This window comes from Lutra lutra, chromosome 13, assembly GCF_902655055.1.
Source record: "Lutra lutra chromosome 13, mLutLut1.2, whole genome shotgun sequence".
NCBI lineage: Eukaryota > Metazoa > Chordata > Mammalia > Carnivora > Mustelidae > Lutra > Lutra lutra.
Window position 1 is genome coordinate 48,735,342 of NC_062290.1, and position 26,582 is coordinate 48,761,923.

At 36.5% G+C, this 26,582-nt stretch overlaps 1 long non-coding RNA gene across 1 annotated transcript; it reads right to left on the bottom strand.

The window, feature by feature from the left end:
- Positions 1-1,128: 1,128 nt before the first annotated feature.
- On the bottom strand, positions 1,129-26,254 carry LOC125084023 (uncharacterized). The gene is made up of 3 exons (XR_007122440.1): positions 26,177-26,254; positions 17,802-17,898; positions 1,129-1,440 (listed from the first exon to the last, which is right to left on the bottom strand). It is a non-coding gene; the product is annotated as an uncharacterized LOC125084023 (long non-coding RNA).
- Positions 26,255-26,582: the final 328 nt, after the last annotated feature.

Genomic DNA, 26,582 nt, shown 5'->3' on the forward strand with positions numbered 1-26,582 from the left:
AAAATGGGAGTAATTATAATAGCTACCTTATGAAATATACAAGTTATATACAACTCAGAGTAAATCCAGTGTAACAGTTAACTATCATTACTATTTGAAGCAATTACAATATTTTCTTCTGGAAATTATTATTGCTAAAAATACTCATTTGTTCATATGATTGTGTTTTTTTTTTTCCTTTCTAGTAGATTTTAGATTGTTTCTTTTGTCTTCATTTCTTGTGATTCTACCACAGAGTTTCTTGGTATGCATTTACTGTTACATTCTAAAAATTGCAGGTAGGTACTTGAAATGAACTTAAAGTGAAAATTCATGTCTCCCTTTAAGTCTAGAAAAATCTCAGCTATTATTACTTTACATATATATTGTCATTATTCCTATAATTCATTATTTCCAAATATCCTATTAGACAAATTCTGGTGTTTCTCAGTCTGTCCTTTATGTCTCTTAAATGTTCTTTTGTATTAAAAAAAAAAAAGAAAGAAAGAAGCTACCAGGCTTAAAAACAAATCGCCTTATGGTTTGTTTTTAGAATGCTTCAAGAATTCCTTTTAGTTCACTTGTTTCCTTGTTACTGTGTTCACTCTAGGTTTTATCCTTTTTTATTTTTATATACATATATAATTTTATTTTCAAATATTTTATGATTAATGCATATAATATTAACCTTGTTTAGCATAATTTCTGTCTGTATTTATTTCAGTTTTTTGTACCTTTTATGGAAGTCATATCTTCATTTTATTTTGCTGGTCATAATAAAATAGTTATTTTATACTTTTAAGAAATATTGGCATGAAATTAATTTTAGCTACAATGAATTCACGTTCTGTCCTTCAGTTTTGGCATTCTGTTTCTTCATGTATTTTAGCATTTTTGTCTGCAAACTCATCTTAAGTGGAGGTTTTCTTTTGTTATTATTTATGCACTTGTTCCCTCTCTTCTTCCTTCTGTGCTTATTCCACATGGGCAGGTGATCCTGCAGTTGTTTCTCTAACCCTCGAGGCTCCCTTTCCATCACTAGATCTTGTAAATCTGTTACCAAACCCAAGTTTGGCTGCCTGTCTCGTGAAGGATCATTACTCAAGAGACAAGTTTTGGTTGGAAAGGAATTTGAGCTTTATTTAAGAGGCTAGCAACCTGGATAGAAGGCAGACTCTTGTCCAAAAGCCAACTCCTCTGAGGTTACTGCCTGGATCAGGGGTTTTTAAATGGGTTTGGGAAGTTAATCAGCAAAGGGAGTGCAGTGGCCTGCAACATGTCTTGATCCTGCACAGACTAAGTGATGCCAGTGTGATCTACAAGTGTGATCTCAGTGCTCCGGGGTTGTGGGAGAGGGTCTGGTTCTTGTTTCCTGATACGCAGGAGGACTCTCTTCTTTCTGCAAAGGAGGGCATGGTCTACAAATCCACGAAGGGAGATCAGTAAAATCAGCTGTGTGACCTAAAGGGAAGAAAAACATTTTGTTAAAAAAAATTGCGAGGCTAACCAGAAAGCAGAAGAGGCTTCAAACAGACTTGCTGGCCTCTGTGGCCTGGGAAAGTTCTGGTCCTCCACTCCTCGAGCTAGTGGTCCGTGAATCTCAAGGAAAGGAAATTAGTTTTGTAACAGATCAAGGGCCTTAGGTCTGCAAGTAAGGAGTGTGTTCATTTGAACCAAGTTAACCCCTAAGACCAGGTGGAGTGCTGTTACAACTCCGGTTCAGGTTTCCTGTTGCCTTGTGGTGTTCTTGTATTGCAAAGGCAGCATGGAGCCATGAAGCAAGTTTTTAGAGATTCTGATAGAAGGTAGCTCTCCATATTTGCTTGTCTCTCTACTGTGTGTGTGTGTGCATGCGCCTGTGTTGTTGTTCATTTCCCGTGGAAAATATAGACACAGATTTTGTTTTTCATCACCTTCCCTAATAGTTGAGGGTTGCAGAAGTCCAGACTCAGTTCCCAGTTTTAAGACATTTGCCTGGCTTCAGCCCTCTGTTTTACATAGAATGCTTTCAGTCATCTTTAGCCCATATGAGCCAAACTCTAGATATCCCTCCCTGCTTCTCATTGTAGAGCTGCTTCCTCCATGATAGTTGTTTAACATTTTCCAGTTCTTTTCTGTGCCTTGGTGATGGGCATGGATTTTTTTTTTTAATACTCTACCTGAGTCATTTTGTTTTATTTATTTTAAAAATTTTATCCGGCATTGCTATGTTTAGTGAACAGGAGATTTCAAGGCATAAACTTTACTCACTAGATCATCTTCCTCAAAGGCCAAGATACAAGGATATAATACAAATAATGATCTCAATGAATAGAGTCATAGATAACTTGGTAATCTGAAGGAAAATCATCTGGTGAAGTTTGTCATCTCATCACAAGGGTCACTGGCTTCATCTACATATGCAGTGCTAACCTCCTCCCTAAAGAATTTGGAAATGAGAAGTGTTTATTTCACCATAATAGTCAGCAACAGTAAGAATTATGAAAAACTTACTATGTGCCAGACAGTGTTCTAAGTGTTTAAAATGAGTTACATTTAATCCTCACAACAATATTGGGCCTGGATTTTATCATTAGCCTTCTTTTAAAGACACAAAAAAATGACACACAGAATGGTTGAGTACCTTGCAAATGTCAGCCAGCCAGTAAATGATAGAGCTGATATTTGAGGCTGTGTGAACTGGGACCTATATTCATGACTAGTATTCTCTGCTGCCTTTCAGTGGTTATGGTGGACTTGTGGACACATTGTAAGGTCACCTACAATGATTCACAAATTTATATAATCCCTTGGAGTGAAAGCAAGACCTGTGACTTGCTTCTAACCAATGGTGTATGCCAAAGGTTATGAAACTTCACTCCTATACTCAGGTTGCACTATGTAAGACACTGTCTTAGCGAACTAGAGCAGTAGATTCCTCTCCTGTTATGATGTGAACTACCAGTGGAGAAAGCCACAGAGAAGGAAATTATATAAACTCTAATTTCTTAAAGCCTCAGTCCTACAACCACTGGAATTAATTCTGTCAACGACTGTATTAGCTTGGAAGACAACCCTGAACTTCGCAGGACACCAAAGCACTGGCCAGTGTCTTGAATGCAGCTATAGGATCCTGAGCAGGGAATCCAGTAAAGCTGTGCCCAGACTTTGGGCACCAGAAAACCTGCAAAATAATAAATGTGTATTGTTTTAAGTCACTTTGTTATAATTTCTTTGGAGCAATAGAAAAGTACAATAGTGAGGTAGATACGAGATTCTGTGTAAGCCATGATACTTTATTTTTCTGCAGCTGTATTTGGCCTCTGCTGTTCACATGACCATATGAGCTATTGTTAATGCTTTTGGTATTTCGACTGTCATTATTACATTATCATCATAATGTGAACAACGATAAGGCACTAAACAATATTGTAACCGAGCTTAAAAATCCCAAGTCTCTATTCTTTTCTACAAAGCAATGTTATTCAATGTAAAAAATTCTTCTTAGGAAAAGAGTTTAAAAAGAAGGCAAAATATGGGGTGCCTGGTTGGCTCAGTCAGTTAACAACCAACTCTTGATTGTGGCTCAGGTCCTGATCTCAGGGTTGTGAGATCCAGCCCTGTATTGTGCTGCACCCTTGGCGTGGAGTATGCTTGAGATTCTGTCTCTTCCTCTGCCTCTGCCCCTGCCCCTCCCCCTGCTATGCTCACTCTCTTTCAAAATAAATAAATAAAATCTTAGGGGGGAAAAAAAGAAAGCAAAATAGAAATAAACACACCTTATGGCACTTAAAGTTTCCATTTTTTTTAAGACCACCTCAGTGGGAAGAAAACAAGGGTGCTTTGAAAATAAGGTCTGTGTCAATGCTGGATTACACAAAGTGTGACCAAATCCTTACACAAGTAAGAATGCCCACGGAGAACTAACACCTGTATCCTACACAGAAAGGGTCATACACCAGCATCAGCAAATTGATGACTTGCATAAAGCATTTCTCAGCAAGAGTGGGTGTGGGGGTGGCAGCATGTCACCTCTTAAGTTAATAATGTTGAGCAGTGAACATATTCAAATGCCTTGGCTCTGAAGGTAGTGCCACTTAATGAGCATAATCAGAGCTCGTGACATATTGTCTCAACTCAGAAGTGTATACGCCACACACAACTCCGAGTTCTTAACAGCTTTAAAGACCCCTCACGAACTACAACCAGCCACCTCCTGGTCCTGGACACGTATAAAGTAGTGCTAGGGTTGGGTGTGTGTATGTTGGCAACTATCATCACCCTTTCCCCCAGTGCACTGTATTTGTATAAACTCTGCGTTACACCCATTTCCATTAAACTTATGTCTCCCTCTTAGCTCAAAGGTGGCAGTTTAAAAACAAATGCCGTTATATAATGTACGGATAAGTCCACACAAATAACTTGTAATGTTTAATTAAATGAAATTGTTATCAACAGACGTCATCTTTCAACAACCCTATATCAGGAAGGAGCTTTATCCGTTGAAAATTATCTGTAAGATTGACTTGACTTTTAAGGCAGTATGTGAGTTTCTCATTAGCCTTATTATCATTTCTGAATCATAAATATGTAAATGATGAGTTTCACACGGGAGATTTAATTCTGCACTCTTATTTCTGATTAGCTGGAAATACACTCTGGCTCTGTCAGATAATTGGTAACACTGCACACCAATAAGGCATTTCCCTACGCTTCATCAGAAGCAGTTGAAATTAAAGAAGGCAGGCCTGTTACGTTTTTGACAGTTTTGTAACACCAACTTGTTAAAGTTTTAACTCAGCCATTAATATAGTCCATGAATTATTAATACAATTTTTATGTCAAGGTTCTTTTTTAAAGTTGAGATCTAAGACTAAAGTAAAATGCTCTGGGAAAGAGGATGCTTTCATTTTTTTTCATCATATTTTTAAAAATTCTGTACTAAAGAATAAACACCAATATAATTTGAGTACAAGAAAGAAAAAACATATTGACCATTTACTGTGAACCATCTACTTCCTAGCTCATAGTGTCAAAATATTTGTAAACTTTTAAATGTTCTTCACTAGGTAAACTTTTACTACTTTAATATATGATGTTTGGTCTTGAATATATGAACTTATTTCCTTTATTAAAAGGGAGTGCCCATAAGGAAAACCCTACATCAATTTTTCTCAAGTTGCCTAATTATTCTAGAAATAAGAGTTTCAGTTTTACTTCAACCTAGAGAAATCTAAGCAGTTTCCATTCATAAAAGAATCATTTTTTTTCCTGACAAGGGGATGCTTATATCCTCAACAAGATCATGACCTCCTATGCATAAGAAGTAACTCCCTGTATCCATATCCTGTCTTCCACACTGTATATAATGACGATGTGCAATAGATATCTGCTTATTAAATAATTAGATAAGTTGCCGCTTAAAAAAATAGTATTTCAAAGTATGCTAATCATAACCTCTGGTAGAAATACATGATTTTTTTTTTTAATGTCTAACAACAGATCATTCTTAAACCCTAGGACTAGACAAATTTTTAAAGGGGTCACAAAATATTTAGAAGGCTATTGTTTATTATTTCTGCTTCAAAAATTAATATTAACATATTCATAAAGATTTGTGCTTTATGAACATATTCATAAAGATGATCATAAAGACTTCCAAAGCAATTGAGGGGTTTTTTTCCCCCAAAGTTTTCCCATGGAATGAACCATTTACTGTCCTCGGTAGCACCTGTGTTCCTGTTGACATAATGTCTGTTCACGCTCATTCTTCCCAGCTGTTTTCCTTGATTTTCACCACTTGCAGAGCTGATCAGAACACAGCATCTCTTCAGGGTAAGATCAGTTCTTTATATTGAGTCCAAAACAAAGATTATCCCAAAGCCAATTAAAACACTAATGTTTTAAAATCAATGCATTTTTGGTGGAGTAGAAGATCACACAGTCATTTTCACAGGCCTCCATTCCAGCCTCTCCAAATCTAATTCATTCACAGCTGATTTTTCAGCATAAGTAAATTTTCCCTTGAAAAGAGTAAGCTATTACATGGAAAACAAGATTTGGTATGAAATTTAATTCCATTTGTCAGCACACACAATTGAATGGAGTACATTGTCCTTAATCAATCTTGTACTCATGTGCATCCACACATTTGTTGATTCCACAGTAAGTTATGAAACAAAACAAAAATAGCAGAAAATGTGCTGAATACTGCAAAATGGTAAGATGGCTCATGTGTAGAATTTTACATCCAAGACATGCAAATCGATCATATTACAGAACGCAAGATATCCCAACTGATTGGTAAAACTTCCACTGAAGTAGGAGTGTGACTGTTAGATGTGAAGGAGTAGTTTTATGACTATGAAAATTGATACTAGATATTCTCGGTAATTAGAAATGAGTGCTCACTGCTGATCTGAGAACTGAGCTCAGGTGCACTTATCTTCACACATGAGCCAGCCATATAACATAGAGTAAAATGAGAAATGAGCTATCAATTCCCAACTCAATTATCAGCCATCATGAGCTAAACAGTAAGACAGCATAACACCGGGGTGCCGGGCTGACTTGGTCAGAGGAGCGTGTGACTCTTGATCTCTAGGTCATGAGTTTGAGCCCCACATTGGGTGTAGAGATTACTTAAATAAATAAATATTCTTTTTTTTTTTTTACCTCAACATAAGACCACAATTAACCTCATAGATTGTGGGCCCAAACAGGCCTACATTCAAATTCTGGCTTCACCATTACTTGAACACAATATCTTTGAGTCTTGGTGTCCTAATTAATAAGACAGGAAATAAGACCTACTTCCTATGTTGTTAATAGAGTTAAGTGAGATAATGCAAGGGTTGTTACATTAAAGGATATTCACCAGATATCATGAGTTTTTTTTCTTTAATTTCATTTTCCTGATTATCCAAGAAATACTTGTAAAAATTCAAACACTATATAGAGGGATAGATATCATTATACATATTCAGGCAATGTATATTACATATATATGTATACTCACACACACACACACACACACACACATATATATATATATATATTTTTTTTTTTTTTAACAAAATATCCTACCATTTGAAAAAGCAGTATGGGGCGCCTGGGTGGCTCAGTGGGTTAAGCCTCTGCCTTCAGCTCAGGTCATGCATGGTCTCAGTGTCCTGGGATCAAGCCCTGCATCGGGCTCTCTGCTCAGCAGGGAGCCTGCTTCCCCCTCTCCCTCTGCCTGCCTCTCTGCCTACTTGTGATCTCTTTCTCTGTCAAACAAATAAATAAAATCTTTTAAAAGGAAAAAAAAGAAGAAGCAGTATTGGCAGTTTTGGTATAGCTTTCCAGATTTATTTTTTTCTTTGACACTAACTAATTAGGTAATTTATTTTTAGAAGACATTGCTCTGAAAGCTAGAAAACTTTTAAAAATGATCAGTGTTGGGGTTTGAAGGGATCCAAAAATAGCAAAATTCTTCCCATCATAAGGACTTACTCAATTGAGTAATAAAGCATAGGAGCAAATCAGACAGACTCCATATATCAGCTTTACAGGTGATAAAATTGGGATGATTGCCTAAATGATAAACATGTATTTATTCTATTTGGTACCTCCATTCATTCTCAAAGGTCTCTGAGTACGGACAACAAAATATACACTCAACCAGCTAAAGCTTATATTGGAGAATGTCACTTAGACCTGGGGCAGTATCTGACAAACTTACAGGAAAGAGGAACACAGCAGTATAATTCGGGGTATCCTCTTGGCTCTTCAGAGAAATGGGGAAGAAAGGCTGTGTGATGCATGCCTGACATATTTCTCTAACCTACCAATTTGGTAACTCACTGTCTGTAGTTAGGAGTAAGAGGCAGAGCAAGAGCCCAAGAGTGTTTTACTGCTGGATGGTAATCAACGTAGAAATATAAGGTCAGAGAGGGGCACCTGGGTGGCTCAGTCAGTTAAGCTTCTGATTCTTGATTTTGGCTCAGGTCATGATCTCAGAGTCATGAGATCAAGCTCTGCCTTGGACCCCATGCTCAGTGTGGAGTCTGCTTAAGATTCTCTCCTTCTCTCTCTGCCCCTCCCCACCACCCCTTCTCCACTCACATTTGCTCACTCTTTCAATAAAAAATATATTTTTTTAATTTTCTCTGACCATATAAAGATATGGTATTTACCACATATATATGGTAAGTATATGTAAGTATACGGTCAGAGAAATGAGTGAACCCCTCCTGAAAAAATGTATCTGGCCTTCTGTTTTAACCCACTGAGCCACCCAGGCAACCCCCTCTGGCCTTCTGTTTTAGAGAGACCACTCAGTAAAAGCCTGAAGAAGCCTAAAAACTGACTCCCATTGCATTTTCCAAAGTGACCTAAGTTTTATTACATTATTATATTAAATAAATGGAACATTTGTAAACAAATAAAACATCACCAACAATCCATTGACTATGACATGTATATTTTATCATCTGGTCTTTTTTCAATATAAATATGGCTAGCTAGATATGAAGAAAGGATAAACAGTAGTATGTGGCTTTCCTGTACCTTAAGACAATTGAGGATCTGTCCTTTGATTGAATACTCCTTTAATGGTAATTCAAGGAACTTATTGGAGTATATAATAAGATCCCAGAAAAATGAGAATCTAGCTAAAGTAGCATATACAGGATCAAGTACTTGACATTTGTTCAAGTTGTTTATTGAGCAATGATATTTATGAGATATGGTTATTCTAAGAATGGAAATTGGTCATGTGTCCCTCAAGAGACCACATAACTAAGGCACAAAAGCTGAAGATATCACAGATATGTTGGCATTCCTGAACTTATGTGGTTGATACCCAACCAGCCTAGAATTTGTGTCTATACAGATCCTAAAGGCAAAGTAGATGAAGTGGATGAGACATTTAGAAGTCACAGTGAGGAGTACTCAGATCTTAAAAACACAAGTTGTCCTTTGTTTTGGTTTTCTGTTGCTGTGTAACAAAACTTAATGATTTGAATTAGCACCATTTATTTATTACCTGGATGAGGAAGGAGGGAAGTACATCTCTCTTCCATGTAGCATTAGCTGGAATGGCTCATCAGCTGGTTCACCATGTGAAGCTGTTCATGCAGCTTCTTGGCAGTCGAGTTCCAAGAAGGAAGAAGCATAGGCTGCCAACTCAAAGTTCCAGAACACCAGTAAGCATTTAAAGATCCAGACCAATTCAAGAAGATAGGACATAGCCCCACCCCTTGACTGGAAATGTGATACATACACAGAGGGAGGTAAGAATTTGGGGGGTAGTTAGTGGGAGACTCTTCAGTATCCAAGTACACAGGGTTTATTGTGTTACCTGTTTTATATCCTTTCTTAACACAATATAATCTTAGTTCTGGGGGAACCAAATCTTGCCTCATGAGTTTGGTTGCCAGTCCAAAGCCAAGACTGTTGCTGTTGGCTGAATAGAGTAGGTATTGCAATACATTGATGTCATCACATAAATGTGGTTGTGTATTCTTTTATGTTCATTTAATATTGTGTTTTGAGGGCCACCTGGGTGGCTCAGTTGGTTAAGCATCTGCCTTTGGCCTGGGTCATGATCCCAGAGTCCTGGGATAGAGTCCCACATCAGGCTCCCTGCTCAGTAGGGAGCTTGCCTCTCCCTCTCCCTCTGCCTGCTGCTCCTCTGCTTGTGCACTCTCTCGCTCTCTCTGTCAAATAAATAAATATTTTCAAAAAATAGTATGTTTTGAACAAACTTCTCTGCCACCGAATATTTTCAAAAACATGATGTGTAAGTGCTGGATAATAGTTCTTTAGATGAAGTATTCAAATTTCTTGACAATTACTGGTGGATATTTTATGTGCTTTTTCCTTTTTATAAGTAAATATTTAAGGGTGTTGTTAGGTAAATATTGGTGGATACCTAAATTATATTTTTACTCAAATCCCTAGAAATGGAATTGCTGGGGTCAAAGGTGTTTTCGGTTGGCAAGTTAGTTTGACAAAATATCTTCCAGAAAGTGTTTCCATTTTATTGCCTTTTCCAACAGATCTTGGATTTACAATTTAAAAATTCTTGTCAGTACTTGCAAATGCCATCTCACTTGTTTCAGTTTGTGTTTTTCCTGTTGCCTTGAATATTGTATTACCTATTAAGTACATTTATTCTTTTTAAACATCTTTCATCTTTCTTCAGATATGATAAGGCTGTTATTTTCACTTTGCTCTAGACGATAACCTTCTAAATATTAGAAGCCAATGATACAACACAAGATGGGTTTACTATACAAGCCTCTTGCATACCCTGGTCCCCTGTGACCCAACCTTCTCTCTCCTTCCCTCATGGACAATCACCTACACCTCCTCTAAAACTCAGCTCAATCATCATCTTATCTGTACTGCCTTCCCTGACTTCTCAAAGTAAGAGAGTGAACCTCTTTCTCTGTGTCCTCATTGTGTTCCTGCATACTATTACAGATTTTTCTTAGCATATGATAACTATTCCTGTCCTTTACAGACTGAGATTTTTCATTAAAATTCAACAAAATTTGGATGCCTACTTTATGACAAGTAGTATGCTAAGTATGTAGGTTGCAAAGGTAAGAATATATTGTCCCTTATTTATGGACAAAATAGACACCACATCTTTTTTCTTGTGTCTTCCACAGTGCCTTCCTTGAATATAATAATGGTAATTGTAAAATGCTGTTCAATATTGAATAAATGAATAACCAGAAAAAAATTAAAATAGCCCAGACTCAAGCCATTTTCAGGGAAAAGTCAGACAGAAAGTCCTTTTCTAAAAGGATTAATAAGGAAATGTAGTAAGGCTACATTGGCAGGGCTTAGCCTATGGAATTTTTAAATGTTTTGTTCAATGAGTATTTTTATCCTCAAGCATAATTATTAGGCATCACAAATGAGAAAAAATGAAGATTTGCTTTCATCTTCCATTATTTTCATTTAGAAATCACAAAGCATCTGCAGACCTTTCTTTCTGTCTCACTGGTTAGATGCTTCTATTCCCTGCTGCTATTAGTCCCAAGGATAAAAATGTGAAGTTTCTATAAATGACTTTGTCAATTTTATTTAGAAATCCAAAGTTTCAAACTGACACCAAGTCAGGCAACTCCAAATGTTATTGAACTTCACCCTCATCTGTATACCTTCAGGGGAATTTTCTTGCACAAAGAAGAAAGTAGCAGCAGAGAATTGTTTTCCAAAGCACAAAATGATTTCCCTTGCTACCAGTGTCACCTATGTAATGACACAAATTTCAAAATAGATATTTGAGTTTTCCATTTTGTTTTTGTTAAATCAGTCCTCAGAAGAGATAAATAGTTTTTCAATATGTCAGATAAACTTATTTTTCTTTATTGTTATACCTATTGGCTCATGTTACTTAATTTCTGCACAACCTACCACAATATGCTAAAGCACCTGGGGATAATTAAAATACTGAGGATGACTGTATAGAAGCTGATAGAAAACAGATGAAGTCATATTTTCGTCCACATTCATAAATAAATTTCATTGTCCTATATTGTAAGCAAGAATAACATGGTCAAAGTTTGAAGAGGTGACAAGAATGGGAAGCAATAAAGTAGCAAAAAGTAAAGACTTAAGGGCTATAAAGCAAATTGAAACGATAATAGAAATAGAGATAAGAGGAAGGTTAGGGTTTCCTAAACAGCTTCATATCCTGGAGTCAGAGCCAAATTACTGGAGATTCAAGATGAGTAGTCAAAACAAGCTTAATGACAGAGGAAAAACTTCAAATTGCCTTCTGAAAAATTGTAATGTGTTCCCGTCCACTTAGAATATTCTATGTTTGAGTCTGCTGAGATTTTTCAATTTGTTTTGAGAAAAAAGCTGAACAAGTAATCTCATAATAACTTACAATAACATGTCGTCACTTTCTCCAGCGAGGATTGCTTGACCTCAGCCTCCAAGTTTATTGGAACCCCTACTCTCACTTGAATCACAATGGCCTTCCAAGTTCCCTCCCAAGCACTGTGGAGCCACCAGTCTAGAGTCTGTCTCACTGATTTGACTGTCAGGTCTGGCTTTCAGGTCTATCACTAGGCAATGTTCCTTAGACACCAACTTCATTTTGTGCCCCAGTCTCTGGGTCTGTCTGGGTCTCTGTCTTCTTTCTTCTCTCTTAGTCCCTATTTTTATCATCTGAAATATTCCCTAATGCTATTAGGACTGCGTCTCTGCTTTGTTCCCATCTTGTGACCAGGGAAGAGAGAATGGCCTGTATATTCCAGCCACATACTGGAGCCCTGCTACTTGCTGAGAGACCAGCCCTTGCCTGGAGTCCGGTGATCATGACTATGTTACACTGGCTTGTTTTGTCCACCGTTAGCCAACATTGAAGGACGTTGTAAGAATTGGCCAGCTCTGTGAGATCCATTTCCGTGAGCTCTGGAGAGTGGCCTTGGGGGCTGTTTCTCGCCACCTTGTCCAGTGAGTTCTTCATGAGAATTCATAAAAAGACTTTCCCTTTGACTCTAGAAACGGGAATCATATTGCTTTAACCAAATTGCTTTATTTTTTTTTCTTTATTGGCATGTTTGTTTTGACTTTTTGGACTCTCAAATTATATAACTATGTTTTCCACCTTTGGATAGCTGTTAGAAAATTCAACATCCACCTCTGTCCATTATGCAAAATCGCACAGCCAATATTTGTTGGCAATCTCATCTCCGACTCTCTCTATGAAGTTATCTCCCCAAAGTCCAGAAAGTCTCACCTAATTATCTTTAGCTTGTTTTCATCTTGCTGAATCAAGTGTATTTTTATAAGCTGTGTATGGTTTGGGGTGGGATGAAGGTGGGATAAAATGGATAAGTACGACTGAAACCCTGCTTCCTGGTCCTGCCTGCAATCATGTAATGTACTTGCTTCTGGGAGGAAGCCCTCAGCCTACACTGGCCTGGTGTTCCACTCTGACTGCTAGTATTCAGAATCTATATGTGGGTCTGTGTCCTCAGTCTCGGTCCAAGGATATGGGGTAGAACAGTCCTAGGATCTAAGTCTTTTCAGCCTTCGTGGGGTTGCTAAAGTTGATTTGTAAGGAGGAAAGTTGGATAGTCTAATCTTTTGTTCCTGGGGCTTCAGATATAATCAGCTTCAAAAGCATCCTTCTCACCTTTAACAATCTCATTTTAAAATTTCTTCAAAGAAGGAAATTCTGCTTCCTCCTTCAATAACCCATGTCAATGTACAATGTATTTCAGGTTTAGAAAATCCTATTTGTGTCTAACCAAAACCTGATTGCTTTGCATTAAGCATATTGTTAAAGCTCAAGGGTGGAAGAGAACATCTATCTGTTCTCTCCTCATTATCTCGAAGATGATCATTAACCATAATCTCTGGTCTGAACATTTTAAGAATATTCAACTACTGCATTGCTTATGTTTTAAATATGTCACCAAACATCCACTGGGCAATGCATATGGAGGAACTACAGCGGGTTGGCTAGTATCCTTATTGGTTGTCATTGTCTTGCATACGCTTAAAAAATAGAAACTTATGTAATCCTCTTAAAAAACCTCAGGAGTTGAAAGCTATTATTATCCCTGTAATGAAGATGTGGAAACCGAGACCCAGAGATATTGGGGAATCTTCTTATGGTCCCAGCCACCCTCAGGTGATGGAGCCAGAATCCAAACTCGGGACATTTGATGCCAGACCCTTATTTGCATATGCTCCACTGCCTCTAAACTCCAAGTCCTCTGCAAGTGGCCAAATGTCCCCAATCTTTGTAGAAATCTTTTTTTTTTTTCTCATCCTCTAAGTTCTCCAAATTTTCCTGAAACAACAATATCTAATATAACACTGCATATTTTATATGAAATTTGAATATTTTGATTTAATGGTGCTATTATAACCACAAGATTTTCTATTGTTTTCCACGCAAAGGGACAGTATTTTAGTTTCAGACTTGTGTGAGCTCGCCTAGACTTAGCTCTTCATAATTGTGATCGTGTTTCAAGGGACAGAGGGAAAAATGAAAACAGTTTCCACTTCTGTGTATCTGAACTCAAGGATTACCAATAAATGAGCAATATTCATAATTCATAAATCAAACTCTGTTTTACATAAAACCAGTCAGAACTGTCCTTACAACTACCAGCTATCATTATATCCATTATGTTGATATAATTATATTATCATATCAACTCTCATATCACAGCTCTTATTTTCAACAGTCATTTGCCAGCCCTACAAAATCATGGATCTAAGCCCTTAGAATACAGCATCTCATTTATTGCACCCGGAACTCTATGACTTAGATAGAATTATTAACCCTATTTTACAGGTGAGAAAAACCAAGACTCAGAAAAGGAAAATAACTGGCCTACACTGACTCATTTAGTTCTGAAATGAGATCAGGATGTCTTTTGCCAAGCGTATCTAACAGGAAAGAGCAAGGTTTTATCACAGTCACCCTATAATCCAAATTCTGTAGTCCAAGCATAACTGTTTACAGACATGTCATCCTGGTCAGACGCTCAGAGCACAGCTGCTCCTTTGCATCAAAGTTTATTAAAATACTTTGCAATCTCTTAACCAAACCAGTTTTGCAAACCAAGCCATAAGAGGAAGGATCGTGAAGGATGGCCTGCTTGCCACCAGGGTCTTAAGACCCAGATCCATCCTTAGTGGTCCCAAACTCAACAGGCTTTTTCTTGTTTGTATTACACTGGTGGTATATAGAAAGGGAGACTCTCTCAGAAAAAGCATAGAGTAAATCTAAGGGGTTTTGTAAATCAAAGGTCAACATCTCTTTGAACTACACCTGGTGGTAAATGTATGTCTTTGAGTTATGAAACTTGATCGAGGACTGACACAAAGTGATAAAAAGAAATCAAAGAAATGGTACCTCTACTTCCTCTACACTATTTTCCAGCATTATAAAACTTTGAAAGTGTCTGGCAGAACAGTTAGCCACAAGGGTTTTTGAGGTATTGATTTCTGGGAGACTATTTCTCTTGATAGGCAGCCTGCATTTTAATGATGACCACTTCTAAAGATGATCTAGCCTGTCTTCATGTCAAGTCATGCAAATTGCACAGAGTAGGGTATATATGCCCAGGAAGGCAAAAATGTGGATTCAACTTCGTGTGTCTTTCTTCCTGGAACCACTGTTTGTATATCTAAAATTTATGTGAAATCTCTTTCCTTGGTGGTATGATGCAACTATTGTCCTGTACCTGGGTCAGTTTTGTTTGAATCTATCCGTTGTCATGCCGATTGTCAGCATGGGCCACAATTATGAAGAGTTGTTGATTGTAAAATAAAATAATAAAGAGAAAAATCAGTAGGAGAGTGCCTAGGGTGAATTTATAATGCATTTAAAGTGTGAAGCTGTCCATTTAACCCTTAACAATATTCATTTTCTTCACAGTGTGCAAACCTTGTCAGTAGTTTGAAAAGCTATGAATTTAAATAACCTTAAGCAGCCTGAGAAATGAATAATTTGATAGGTATATCTGGCAGATGGTTGAAATGTCTAAGTTTTTTTTTCTTTTTTCCCTGAGAATATGCTGTAGGGTTTCTGCCAAACTTAAGTTGTAAGGAAAGCAAAAATCAAACAATAAATGCTCTGTATTTGCAAACTACCATTGCTAAGGTGGCATTTAAGAACAGTTGCCAGTCCCTCCTCCCTTGATCCTCAGAGGACAGGCCTGAAAAGCAAGAGGTTTTTTTTGTTGGTGTTATTTGCTTTTTTCCCTAAGATGTATTTTTTTTTTTTAGATTGTCAAAATGAATATTTAATCTGACCAAGATTAAAATCAATGACTTGCTGGTACCTCTCCAACTTGTCTTTATTGTTTTGTAGAGTTTAATGCTTATTTCAATCTTAATGTTAGTACTGACAACTCCACTCACATACTTTGATTGACATCTCATTGAAGGGACTCTGGTGAGAAACAGAACATATCTTTTCCCTTCTGGCTATTGTTGATGTGAGCAGACACACTACTTATCTTGTGCAAATAGCTGAAAAAAATTAGCTGAAAATAATATTGGTGATCTAGGTCAAAATACCTTGATCAACATCCACTTATTAAAAGCCAAAGTGTTTACCAGAAGTATGGTCTGGATGTAGAGTAGATATCACTGGTGCTATAAAAGAGGATCCTGATACAAGGTGCAAAGGATCGACCCAACTCACATTCACAAATATGGAATATGGATGATATGCCATGACCCAACTAACGAGTATATGCCAAAGGCTCCAAAAACAGCCCCTAATGAACAAAAATAGCAATATGATAGCATTCTTTGGAAAATATCAAGGTGGGAAAGACATTTTTAAGTAAGAATCAAAAATACACCAAATATAATAATATAAAATTTATTTATTTATTTATTAACCCAGATTTATTAATTTATTAACTTATCAACCCAAACTTATATGGTATGTCAGAAGGTACGTAAAAATCAGGTCTTTGAAGATATTTCTGATAACAAAATTCCAATTTTTAATATGATGATTACAATTTCCTAAATACTTTAGTATGTTTCAGTGCCTGGGTGGTTCAGTGGGTAAGCACCAACCTCTTGATTTCTGCTCAGGTCATGATCTGAGGGTCCTGGGATGGAGCCCTGCATCGGTCTCTGCACTCAGCAGAGAGTCTGCTTGAGGATTCTGTCTCTCTCTCTCTCCCTTTGCTCCTCCCCCACTCACACATGCACATGCACAGGCTTTCTCTCTCTAAAATAAAAATAAATAAATCTTTTTTTAAAAAAAGAATTTAAATACCAGTATGTTGAGATAATAAGACAGGTAAAAATATAAAATATTTTTAAACATCAAAATAGCTTATACACTTGGCTTTATTCAGACTCATTTCCTAAGAATAATATAGGTACATGAAAAAGGTAAGGGAAATCACCCAGTTAATGACAGGAATTAGAATACAGACCTTCTAACTCTTAATTCAGTGACTTTTACTACACAAAGCTGCAACAAATTTGTAAAAATTCATTGTAAAAGATTTTGAGATTTATAATTGGAAGAAGAATCATCTGTATCAATTACCTTAAAATTCTACATGGGAGATAGGTATAGAAATAGGAGGTTGATTTTCAAACCCTCACATTTACTTTTATAGTCTTAGTTACTTGTATGTCTTTAGTTTGAGTTTAATGTTTTGAAAAATTCCTTTCAATTGCAATCTAAGTTGTTCTCTGTGTATAAATCTTAAGAAACTCTTAACTATAGGAAACCAACTAAGGGTTGCTGGAGGGGAAAATGGATGGGGGGATGGAGTAACTGAGTGATGGACATTAAGAAGGGCACTTGATGTAATGAGCACTGGGCGTTATATGCACCTGATGAATCACTGAGCTCTACCTCTGAAATGAATAATACACTCTGTGTTAATTACTTGAATTTAAATATAAAAATTTTTAAAACATTATTGCTTTGTTAAGTACTATGAAATAGTTACAATCTATTTTAAGAGGAGAATCAGAAGTTCAGCTTCATAGACAGTTGACCAGACTATAGAGACGCTTGTAAGAACAGGATTGGTATTTTGTTGTTTACATGAAGAGAAGTGTTTTATGCAAGGGGATGACGTGTTTCAGCTCGGACAGCTTGATCCCAGTTTACTAGCCTCATCCATTCCTTTCTTTCCAAACCTTTGTTCTAGGCAAAATGATCTAGCCACTAACTCTTAAATATATCCTTTAATTTCCTATCCTATTTCTACTGCTTCCATCATGTTCCTTGCCTAAAATTATCTATACTTCTTGCCCAGTAGCCTATATTTGGAAATATAACTACGCCACCCACTTTGCAAGTTTGTAAGTACTTATTAACACACCTATATTTTCATGCACTGTGGCTATATCACTGACAGGGAGGAAAAAACTTTTTCTTCCATCCTCTTAGGTTCATTGCCTAGGACCCTGCAAATAGAACTGACAAAAGACAAATTAAGAGGAGAAAAATGGTTATTTCGTATGCATATGTCAGGCATCACAGAAATGAAATGAAAACTACAAAGAGGCATCAGATCTGGAGGTTTAAAATCCATTTTTTAACAAAGGACAATCCATTTGTGGAGAAGTGTCAAGAAAAAGGAGGGTTTTGAGCTTCTAGGGTCAGGAAGGCAAATATATAGGGAAAACCTAATGGAAGATAATGGTTATTTAGTAGAGTTTGTTTGTGCAGGCCCATGTAGGTGCTGACTTTCCATTTTTTTTCATGGCAATAAAACTTCCCCAGAGAAAGAGAATTTATGGCATTCCTCATTTCTCACAAGTTTCTGCTCCTAATCAGATAAAGAAAGCTCTGAGAAGACTTCTTTCTGCATTTGTTGATTCCCAGTAACCTTAAGCATAAAGTATCCATATATGAAAGTAGTATTTTTGGGGGGTGGCAGATCCTGATTCTCTTCACCACTTTGGATAACTATGACAGTACATCCATGCTGCACTTTATCCTGGATAGTGAGTCTTTGTAACCAGAGAAAATTCTCTACTTCTCATTAAGAGATACTAGGTAGGTTTCAGAAAAAGCAAAAATCTAGAGAAGGGATCCAGATGGATGCTTGAGCGCAAGAGCTTATCCTTCCTTCCAAAATTCTTAACATTAACATTTATTTAAAATTAATAAATAGTACTCAGATACAGAAAATACCATTTGTGGGCCTAAAATGTTAAAGACTCCTAAAAGATAGAAAGATATGTATCAGATTTCTGAAAGTACCTATAGCCAAGAACATACAAGAGTTTTATAGTTCTGGAAGGGTTTCAGGGATTCTGAAAGTGTTCAGAGGTTGATAATTTGAGAAATAGCCCTTAGAATAGCCTGGAAGTTTGGCTTCTCAAGGAGTGGTAGGAAAAGAATTCATCTGTAAGTATGGAAAATTGTACCCTAGAAGCAGGGCATTGTTTCTGGGAGATGGGAGCTTATTCTTTATGGAGGCTTCCTGAAAGAATTACTAATGGATGTACTTGAGCAAAATAAAAACTAATTTAATGTAAACTCCTCTGAGTCAGCTACATCACGTTAACTACTGCCTACTCATTAATTATAAATTACTCAGTTAACTAATTTAATGATGAATTTCAGGTCCTCAGTCAGTACATAGCATTTATCTTGGATCCAGAATAAGGTTTTTGACTTAGTGTTGAGGATCCACCAAGGCCAAATCTTCATGCGTTCCAGTGATAAAATAAAAGTCACAGACCACCTTTCAAATTTCATCTTCCAGATCATGATTACTGAATCATTACAATTAGCAACATTGATGCAGTTGATACATAGAGAACACTGCACACAATTGCAATACATATTTTCAAGCACAAGCACATATGAAATATTTCCAGATATCTATAATATGCTAAGTCAAATAGTCCAGTGAAAAATTCTAATGAATTGAAATCACATAGAGAATGTTCTTATGCAACTAAACCAACGTGAATTCACTCCTTGGTGAGTCACAGATGTACCAGGTGGAGTTGTCACACAAAGTAAGCTTTATTTGCAGCAAATAAGGATATCATGGGAATAACTTCCAAAGCCATGACTCCCTAAGCAAGGGTGAATAGATTGCTTTTATTTAGGGTTAGGATGAATATTTAGATAGGGAAGCTTTGTCATCATATGTAGAGGCAGGCATATGGCCACACATGTGCCTTAAGGAAACATGCCTATACATGCACTGTATGTTATGTACATGTGTGCTATGTAAATAAGGCCTGTGCTCCTCCTTGGGTGGAGATTTTATAGTATTATAATGAGGTAAAGGTGGTTGTTGGTCATTCTGGAGGTCACTTCATGGTCCAACTTTGTAGGTATGAGTCAGGAGTTACACTCAAACTGGTCTGGACAGTCTGGGCTAGCTGAGGTCTTATCAGGGATGTCACTATCCCTTGAGGGCTGGCTCAGTTTCCATTTGCCTGAGTTAAGACATGAGGTGGAAAGATGAGCTTAAGGAAAAATATGGGACAAAGATTGATGAGTAAAAACAGGTGGACAGTAAAGGTCAGGTCTTGGGGTCTAGCTGGTAACACTTTGACTAAAATACATTTAAGTTAGAATCAATGTAAAGATATAACCAGATAATGCCTATATGTTAGGAACTGGAAACTTTGCATCTAAATAATCCAGGATAAGATTGGTAACTAAAATGAAAATTAGAAAGTATATTTTATTTTAGAGAGAGAGTGAGCACAAGCAAGGGGAAGGGCAGAGAGAGAGGGAAAGAAACATATTCCCCACCGAGTGTAGAGCCTGACCCAGGGCTCCATCTCATGAACCCCGAGATGATGACCTGAGCCGAAATCAACAGTCAGACGCTCAACTGACCGAGCCACCCAGGCGCCACAGAAAATATTTTTAACTAAATGATAATTAAGGTGCATATACATCTAGAAGGAAAGTATAGTCTTAAATTCATATGTTAAAAAAGAAGGAAAGCAGGAAAAATAAGCTAAGCACCCAACTCAAAAAGTTGGAAATACAAAGAAAATCAAATACGAGAAAATTAGAATGAAGGAAATCATAAAGATAAAAATGCTAAAAAAGGGGAATAAATATATAATACAGGAAACAAATATAAATGTTGGATATTTGAAAAGCCTAATAAAAATAAATATCCTTCTGGGAATACTGATCAATAAGAATGGAGTAGGTACAAATGACTGATATTAAGAATTTAAAAAGGACATTGCTAAAAGTGCTATAACTACTAAAACTAGATAACATATTATCAATAACTGAATGTAGATTTAAAATGTAGATTTTTAAAGATATATTGCTAGAAATAAAAATCAACAAAACTAACACTAGAAGATATAGTAAATCTGCATACTCTAATAACAATTAAAGAAATTATGTTTCTTTAATTTTTAATAGTTACATACCAAAAAAGTTGAGGCACAAATGGCTACTGTAGGAATTTTTATCGGCTTTTAAATTCTTAGTCTGCTAATACCAAAATTTATGCCAAATCTGAATCCAATTCTGATGCTTGATAAAACATTTGATAAAATTCAGTATATTTTTATGAAAAAGAGGATCCATAAAAATTAAGAATAGAAAAGAATTTTCTTAATATGGGTTGAAAATCTACAAAAAGAATCTATACTATATATTATTAAATAATTTGTATATAAATATAAACTATATATTTCACTGGAAATTTTGAATGTTTTCTCTTTCAAACAGGAACAAAACAAGGTGCCCAGGACCACCATTCCTTTTTAGTAATTAACTTGAGGTGCTTGTAGGACAGAAAGACAAAACAAGTAAGCCAACTAGTATATGGCATAAGAATTTGAGGGAGAGGGGGAATGAAACTCATTATTTGCAGATAATATGAGCAGGTATAGAAAATTCAAAAGAATCCACAAATGCACTATTAAAATGAATTATTGAACTTAACAAATTTGCTGAACACAATTTACTTCATATAGCACTAATAAAAAGTTAGAAAGTAAAATATTTTTAAAAATTTTATTTATTGAGGGTTGATGAGGGGAGGGGGGTGGGGGGGTGGGGTTATGGACATTGGGGAGGGTATGTGCTATGGTGAGTGCTGTGAAGTGTGTAAACCTGGTGATTCACAGACCTGTACCCCTGGGGATAAAAATTTATTATATGTTTATAAAAAATAAATAAAATAAATTTTAAAAAAATTATTTATTTATTTAACAGAGATCACAAGTAGGCAGAGAAGCAGGCAGAGAGAGAGGGAGAATCAGGCTCCCTGCTGAGCAAAGAGCCCGATGTGGGCTCGATCCCACATCGGGATCGTGACCTGAGCCAAAGGCAGAGGCTTAACCCACTGAGTCACCCAGGCACCCCTAGAAAGTAAAATTTTATAGCAGATACTTTTTACTATAGCATCAAAATTATGAAATACCCAAGAATAAATATAACAGAGGAGCGTAAGATATATATGTGGGAAATTATAAAGCTTTTGATGATAAAAGTGAAAGAACTAAAAAAATGAAGATCATACCACATTCATCAATGACTTATTTTAAGAACAGCAGTTCTTCTCAAACTAATCTTTAGATTCTGGCTAATCCTAGTTTTTTGTTGTTGTTGTTGTTGTTGTTTCTTAAATCAACACATATATGGTGAAAAGTCACAAGATACTTTGAAGGTTTACTAGAGGAGAGTTTAACTAAGATGTTTGCTTGGAGGACCTGCACTCTTCTCTTTTTCTTACAGTCTTATTGGTTGACTTTCTGTGAATGGGGGCACTCTAATTCTGTGATGTTTCCTTAAGATTCACATTTTCTTTGTTATTCAGAATAATCTACATGCTGTTGCCTGACAGAAAGACTGCACTAAGTATTAATGTTCTTCATTTCTTTTTACCTCTCCCAAGCAGTCATTTCCAAAATAGTTCTAATTAAATGGGGTACCCATTCTACCTATTCTTTATATCTGTCTCTCTCCAAGTTGAAGGAGATTGGTTCGATTTTTAGATTTAATGGGTTCACCTTTCCCCATGTGACTATGTCTTTGAAGCATGACATAGCAAACTTACCAAACTGTACAAAAATTTCTGTTTATATTTGGACATTACTTCCTTTTTTCTTAGAAGCTAAACTTTTCAAAGACTCAGGTCAAAGACTGTGACCTGCTTTCTGTTTGGTAAGGATTGCTATTCTTTGCTGGTGTCTATTTACTTTAGTTTAGACGTCTAGGTCAGAAGGAGGAGAATGTCAGATCTGCTCTCTCTTGTTGCAGTGGTTTATATCCAAAAGTATAAACTTTGAAATGTTAACATTATTTATTAATTATTTTAATATGATATTCTTCTAAGCATAGACCTAGTAAATAACAGCCATCCAAAGACTGTATTAAATATTGTTAATTCAAAATGAATAACAAAAAATATTTTATCTTTGAATAATTTGGAATCATTGCTGTGACTACATAAATCTATCCTTCTCTAGTCCTTTACACCATGATGGGGGGAAGAGAGGTAGAGAGGGAATGAAAAAGACAGAGATATAAGGTAAAGGAACTAGAAGGAGGATGAGGGAGAGAAAGAAACAGGGTGGAGAAAATAGAAGGAGGAAGAAAGAGATTGAGAGAGAGAGAAAGAGGCCACAGAGTCATTTAGACTAGAAAGGTGTAATTTTATTTCAAAATCAATATTCAGAGAAATTATGATGTAATTAGTTTGGATGGGAAGGGATCCTCTACCTCATTTCACAACTGAAGAATCAAAGTTCTACTGTGATCACCATAATTTAAAAAGTCATTCTGGCTGGAACTATGAGGTTGGAAGTGACAGGGTGTTTATAGTATTTGCTTGGATCTTACACATGAATTAAGCCTATGTTAAAAAGATAATAATATATATTCTGCATCATTTAGCAATCAAAAAAAAAAAGAAGAAGAAGAAGAAGAAAGACTATAAAAATAGCTTTGACATTCTCCTTTTTCCCCAACAAAAAAACTAGGAGAAAACAATGAAGTGCACAAACAAATTTACTTACACACACGCACACCAGGCAAACTGGTCTCTTAAAATCTAGGAGCAAAAGGCTAATATGAGAAAAAGGAAAGGAATGAGTTGAGGTGTGTTGTTATAGCGGATTCACTTTACTTTCCGTATTTCAACTAGATTGTTATTTACAATGGATTGCTGGAGAAACTGCATATCTAACAGTTACATTTCCCAGCACCAAAGTGAATTATTCCTTCACATTAGTTTCTTACTTTTGAACAGTATGCATTGCACTGAGACCTTGTAAAGCACAGTGTTAGATGTGAAACTTTGATCTCCAAAAAAAATCAGGAACAAAGTTTTCCCTTATTTGGACATAAATCTCAGCTCAAATAAAGTGATAATAGTCTAGTCAAGAAAAAGCAACCTGATACAAATGTCTTTGAATTGATGTTACTATACATGGTGGGTGTATCATTGAGTTAATTAATCATTTCTTTGAACTTCCGTATTCTGTTGTCACCAGGTTAGGAATAAATGCCAGTCACTGTTACTCTATTCGACAGTCGTTTTCAGAACTAATATTTTGTAAATAGAGAAAAGAGTAAAATTTGTAGCTCTGAGAAACACAATGCAGAGAAAGTTTGTGATGTAAAGAAATGCATAGACAGAATTTAACATCTTCACTATTGTTAAATGGAAAATTCTCATCCTTAATAAAGGACTGATTGAATTTTGGGTTGTTATATTTTTGAGGTTGAAGTTAATTTGAGTGTCAACTGCTGTAATTAATGTCGTTATTAATGTGAAGTCAGGCGGCCTGGGCTTGAATCACAGCTCCTCCAATTACCAGCTACTTGAACTTGAGCCAATTACATGACCTCTCCAAGCCATAGAGACTCCATTTGCAAAATGGGGGTTTTAGCAGTACCCATCATGTAAGACTGTCATAAGCATTAATATAATTATAATTGTAAAGTATTTTCCATGGTAATTGTGTAATATTCCTGGTCATAATTATTATTATATCCCAGAAATTTCAAAACTGTTCATCGATGGCAGGAATTTTAAAGTTTGTTCCAAGGAATTATGGGAATTCTATAGACCTGCAGCTAAAGTGATGAGTAGACTGGCCTGAGATTGTCCATCCCCTGCTTCAAACAGAACAGTTATTCTCTTAACTTCTTTTAGCCTTTTTTCATGGAAAGTTTTAAACATATTTAGAAGCAGTGAGAACATTATAATAAATGCCGTGTACCTATCACCGAGCTTTATATAATTAACATTTAATATATTTTACATAGTGTTTTCCTTCACAAGATTTGGCTTGCAAAACATTTCTAATGATAATAATAAATTTGAAAACCACCAACATAAAGGCTAAATACATTCTAGTGAAAAATAAAATCTTCCTTAGCCATCAATTGGAGTTCAGGCACCAAAAAGAATGCTGTATATAAAAAGCACTTGAATTTTGATTCAGTCGTGTGCGAAACTTTCTCAGCTCTGTCTACACTCTCTCTGTCTAGGTAACCACAACCAGTCCCAGCCTCATAGCTTTAAACTCCATTGATACGCCAGTGACCCTGGCTGTTATCTCTAAAAGTGACCTTTCTGAATGCATAAAATATCCACATGGCTATTGAATAAGCATTGGAACAAAATACACCAATCGGAACTCTTTATTTTCTTACCCACAAACGTGCCAGTCTCTATCTCAGTAAATAACAGTGCCACTCACCCAGTCCCTCAAACCAAAACTGTAGTGATTATTTTACTTTCTCTCTCTCTTTCTTTTTTATACTATTCACACCAGAACGTTGCCGCTAAAAAAGAATACATCCCAATTCTATTCACTCCTTACATATCCACTGCTATGACCCTAACTGGTCTCCAAGCCTGTTCTTTTGCCCTTTTATAGTCCATTCTCAATGCAGAAACCCAAGCGATCTTTTAGAAACATAAATCAGATGGCAACATTCCCCTGCTCAAAATCCTCCAAAGGAGTTCTATTGTTCCCTGAATGCAACCCAAACTCATCCCAGGGCCCTGTTATCTCCCCTCCACCTCCTCCTGTGTCACTGTCCTTACTCACTATGCTCCAAACACACGGCTTTTTGCCATTGTTACGCTGTCTTCACATGACCACACCAAGCTTGCTCCTGTCTTAATGCCATTGTGCTTGCAGTTCCCTCAGCCTGGAGCACTTTTCTGTCAGATTTTAAAAGGCTGCCTTCTTCATAGCCTCTTCGTATCCTACAGGTAGGTCTCTGCTTAAATAGTTTCACCTCAGAGTCCTTTCCTGCTCACCCAATCCTAAGCAGTCTCTCCCGGTCACTATCACAGGAAAACCACATTGCACCGTCTTTATAGCACCTGATCACCATCTAAAATGATCTTTTCTATTGGTTTGTATTATTTTCTGTCTTCTCATTTCCTAGACAGTAATCTCAGTGAGAACATGGCCTCTGACTTCCCTGATAAGCACATTTTTCCTCAGTGTCTAGGTATTAGCTGACATGATATAAATTTGTTGTGATAATATTAGAAAAATAAAAATATTATCGAATAGTGGAGTATGAACCACTGTCTCTGGAGGTCACAGATTTCACCCTCATGTAGCTCCCCCCATTTCTGAATGAGTTTTACTTACTTTCTTTATTTTTCTGAGTCATTTTCCCCTGTCTTTTAAATGGGGAAAATTACTAAGACACATTATGGTTGAGAAGACAGAATGAAATCATTCAGAGCGGATTCTCCATTTGCTTCCACCTCACCTCATTCTTCAACCTTCTCTGTTCTGCTCTTTGCTGAGGCTGGCGTCCATGACATGTATCAACTAGATTCACTTTTCCTTTGTTTCTCTTTGAGTTCTAACAATGAGTGGAACTTCCTGTTCCTGCGGGCCCCTCTCCTCTTCCTGTCCGGCTGTGGTTTCTTCCCTAGCTGACTATGGTAGCAGCTTCTGCCTGGCAGCTCCTCTTCTTTTCCAAGCCCCAACTCTTATCAGGCACTATTCCTGATTCTCTTCCTCCCTCTTGTCTTTTCAGGGTTAGTAATGTGTAGGACTGGAAAAATTTTCCTTCTCCCCTTCTAGGTTCCTTGGCTGCTCTAACAATTAAATTGACATAAAGCAGATTAACAGGTGAAAAACAAATTTTTAATTTTATACATATGGGAACC